Here is a 4,272-nt window from a genome sequence, read left to right as displayed (position 1 = left end):
TACTGCTCATCCCTATAAAAGTAGGTCACCTCCTCCTTGTTCTCTGGATTTGCCTGTGATTTAGCATAGCTTGTAATTCCTCCCTCTTTTCCTGAATGCACTTTTGCTGATAAAATAAGTGGCTGTTGTATTGTTAAACTTGACAGTAGAACACATTGAGTTGCTAAAGAGATGGATCCATATGCTCATTAAAATAGTGACGCTTTGGAATTACTCCGTGGGGCAGTGGGTTAAGAATCTGACTGCAGAGGCTGGGGTCCCTGGGGAGGTGCAGGTTCAATCCCCACACAGTGCAGTGGGTTAAAGGATCTGGCATTGCCACCCTCTGGCTGGGATTCAGTCCCTGGAGGGGGAACTTCCATATGCCCAAGGGTGCAGCCATGAAAAGAAAAATGTTTTAAAAATAAAATAGTGACTCTTCTATACAAGGTGCAGAGTTTGTGACACTCTGATCCTGTTCCATTTCCTGTTAACACACGGGAGCCAGATTAATGAGACGTGTTCAATTCTGATTAATTTACAATGTGTTAGCATAAGGATATTAGTGAACTAATACTGTTACCAACCTGGGTTCTTGGACCTTTTGAGGCCAGATGAGGAATTCAGGCAAAGCTTTATTGAGGTTTGTGCTATAGCAGGAGGGAGCGAAAACAAGATAACAGGTGCCCTTGCTGGATCCCCGAGACAGGGTGGGTTGGTCCCTTAAATGGGGTGACAGTGAGTGTAAGAGGGTGGGTTGGGCAGGAAGGGTGGCTTAAGGGGGTCTACCCTTCCCCTGGTGTGGTGTGCAGGGATCAGGGACATGACACTGCTTCTGCTCCTGCACCTCAGAAATGGCTGTTGGGTTTGGGCTTTTTTGTATCTTTTTCACAATTTGCCCCAACTGTGATGGGTGCAGTTATTTTTTGCCTTCTGGTTTCTTTGTATCCTGTTCTTTGGGGGGACACTTGTCCAGGTGTAAGCACTGCAGTAAAGGGTCCCAGGTCCCAGTCTATCTCAGTACCTGTCTTCTGAAAGGAATGAGCAATATCCAGTTATTAAAACTATAAAAATGCTCTAGAAATTTCCTCCCCTAGGCTGTCCATGAACACGGGAGGAAGCAGTGCTCTTCAGGCTCCGAGTCACACACTGGGAGGAGGGGCTTTGTCTCCTGTAAGTGACCCATGGTGCTTGAAGTACATGTATCAATGGGGTGGGGTCAAGTTGAGCCCAAAGCTGAGCCACTGAGGGAGGGGAAGAAAGGTGTCCTGGGTTCTTGCTGCTGACTTCCCCCATGTAGGTGGGCTCCAGGCCATAGAACCACCACAGAAGGAGCTGCTGATGCCAAGAGAAACCAGGAGCATGGGGGGGGGGGAATCCCCCCCAGCAGAAGTGCTGGAGGTGGTCTGTCCTCTGAGGTTGTGCTGCCCTCAGCTGCTTCCTCTCCTTTGCTTTGGCCTCACCCAGGAGTTGGTGGATTGTGTATAATGTGTGCTTCTGAGTGAGTCTGTGAATGTCAGACTTAGGGAAAGCTCCTTGGGTTCAAGTGTGTTGGGAGGGTTGACAAATTTGAGAGTTTCTCTGGGTCGGAACTTCGAATGAGAATTAAGGCCTAGAGGAGGGGGCATTTCCACAGAAGGGGGAGTGCAGGCATGTGGAGCTCTAGGCTCCATCCCTTCCCTGCCCTGGGGGTGCCCAGCTCGGCTTTGACCTCTGACCTGGGGCTTCTTTGTGTACCATAGGTGGCTGATCCGAGCCAGCTCCCCTCTGCTGCCCTTCCGTCTTTTTTCCTTGATGGAATCTTGTCCCATGTGACTCAGCGTTCGAGCACCTAAAGACTTCTGCTCCATTACTATAAGGTATAGATTTTTCATTTCTTTTTTGTTGTAGGTTTTTATTTTCTCGGCTGAAAATCTGAGCGGATTCAGTGGCAAGCCTGAGGAAGCCGAGAGAATTCTAGAAATAAAATATTAATTTAAAAAATTGGGTAGGAGCACAACATTGTAAATCAACTATACTTTAATATGAAAAATAAATTAAAAAGCAAAAAAAATTTTTGGAGTGTAGTTGATTTACAATGTTTTGTTAGTTTCAGTTGTACAGCAAAGTCAATCAGTTTTACATATATCTATTCTTTTGCAAATTCTTTTCCCATATAGGTTATTATAGAATATTGACTCTAGTTCCCTGTTCCCTGTGCTATATAGTAGGTCCTTTTATTTTTTTATTTTATTTTTTTTGCTTTTGCTGTTTTTTTCAGGGCTGTGCCCATGGCATATGGAAATTCCAAGGCCAGGGGTCGATTTGGAGCTACAGCTACCGACCTATGCCACAGCCACAGCAACTCGGGATCCAAGCCGCATCTTCAAACTACACCACAGCTCATGGCATTGCTGGATCCTTAACTTTTTTTTTTCTTTTTTAATATGGAACGCTTCATGAATTTGCGTGTCATCCTTGCCCAGGGGTCATGCTAATCTTCTCTGTATCATTCCAATTTTAGTATATGTGCTGCCAAAGCGAGCACTGGATCCTTAATTCTTTAAGTGAGGCCCGGGATCAAACCTATGTCTTCATGGATACTAGTCAGATTCATTTCTGTTTGGCCACGATGGGAACTCCTGCTTTTATCCTTAACTGCAAACACACCAGAAATTTTATTCATATTGGAGAGAAATTAGTGCATTTGTAGATTATGAATCTCAGATCCCTAAACGGTTTCATACTGTGACAATGCCACCTGGGGAGTAATCACCCGAACTGAGCTTGAACTTCATGACAGAAATGTGGTGCTCCCCTCTGTTCGCCCTGATACTGGGACCAGGAACCTGGTGTCAAAGGACTGAGCCCAACCCATGTTGACATTCTCTATGGTGAAGCGTCTCTAAACCTGGCCCTACAGCAAAGGAACAGACATCAGTAGAGAAAACAAGAGAGGAATTCCCCATGTGGGGCAGCAGAAACAAATCTGAATGGTATCCATGAGGATGCGGGTTCAATCCCTGGCCTCACTCAGTGGGTTAAGATCTGGCATTGCTGTGAGCTGTGGTGTAGGTCACAGACTCGGCTCAGACCTGGCTTTGCTGTAGCTGTGGTGGAGGCTGACAGCTGTAGCTCTGATTCAACCCCTGTCCTGGGAACTTCATGTGCCACAGGTGTGTCCAAAAAAAAAGGAAGGAAGGAAGAGAAAGAAAGGAAAGGAAAGAGAAGGAAAGAAAGAAGGAAGGAAGGAAGGAAGGAAGGAAGGAAGGAAGGAAGGAAAGGAAGAAGAAAGAAAGAAAGAAAGAAAGAAAGAAGAAAGAAAGAAAGAAAGAAAGAGGAAAAGGATGTTATCAATTCTAACTTTGAAAGGAAACAAAACCACTGGGAAAGGAAGTGGAAAAAAATGCTACAGAAAAGATTTCATTTCTGCTTTCCTGGTCTTCCTGCAATTGCTGTCAATGTGTTTTCCTTCTACATATATGTGAGCCTTCTGATATATTGGGGTTTTGCTGAAAATATCAAGTATTTCTCATTTTGAAATGACAAGAAGAAATCTTTTTTTTTTTTTTTGCCCACACCTGTGGCATATGAAAGTTCCTGGGCTAGGTATTGAACCTGAGCCACAGCAGTGACAATGCCAAATCCTTACCTGCTAGGCCAACACAGAAGGCTAAGAAGAAATCACTATATTTTTGTCCATGTGGTCACAAAAATCAGATCAGAGTGTACAGATCTCCAGTTCTAGATGCTGTCCCATTGCTTCTGCCTGGAAGACGTCCTTTCCCTTTTCTGGTAGTGCCAGTTTTCTGGGGATGGATTACTCCAGTGTTTGTGTGTCTGACCCAGTCTCCACAGTGTTGAAAGGTGTTCCTCTGAGTATAGCCTTTTGCTGAGACCTATGATTTTCCTTGAGCATTTAAAGTATGTTACTGCACTGTATTTGTGCTGACATTTCCAGTGAGAATTCATGTATCAACTTTGGTCATCTGTATTGTGTTCTGTTTTTCTCTGGATGCTTTGAAGATATTCTCTTCATCTCCAGTTTTGAGAAATGTAATTATGACAAGTCTTGGTGTAGATATCTTTGTTACCCATGCTTGGTGTTTGTCAGCCTTCTCAGATGTGGGCTTTATATTTTTCATTCATTTTGAAAAATTATCACCAATAATTTTGTCAAAGATTTTTTTTGAGCTTCCTTCTCTCATTTGGTAGTCCAGTTTCATGTGTAGTAGGTCACTAGGTACTGTTTCATGGCTCACAGATGCTCTCTACATTTTTTATACTATATTGCAAAGGTTTCTATTGACCCAT

General features: G+C 44.0%; 1 non-coding gene across 1 annotated transcript; it reads right to left on the bottom strand.

Moving 5' to 3' along the window:
- Nucleotides 1-2,399: 2,399 nt before the first annotated feature.
- On the bottom strand, nt 2,400-2,506 carry LOC125126638 (U6 spliceosomal RNA). The gene has a single exon (XR_007134733.1). It is a non-coding gene; the product is annotated as a U6 spliceosomal RNA (small nuclear RNA).
- Between the last annotated feature and the right edge of the window lie 1,766 nt (nt 2,507-4,272).

The sequence above is a fragment of the Phacochoerus africanus genome, chromosome 4 (genome assembly GCF_016906955.1).
Source record: "Phacochoerus africanus isolate WHEZ1 chromosome 4, ROS_Pafr_v1, whole genome shotgun sequence".
NCBI classification, from domain to species: Eukaryota; Metazoa; Chordata; class Mammalia; order Artiodactyla; family Suidae; genus Phacochoerus; species Phacochoerus africanus.
The sequence above is the reverse complement of the archived record's forward strand: the minus strand, read 5'-3'. Positions and strand labels throughout refer to the sequence as shown.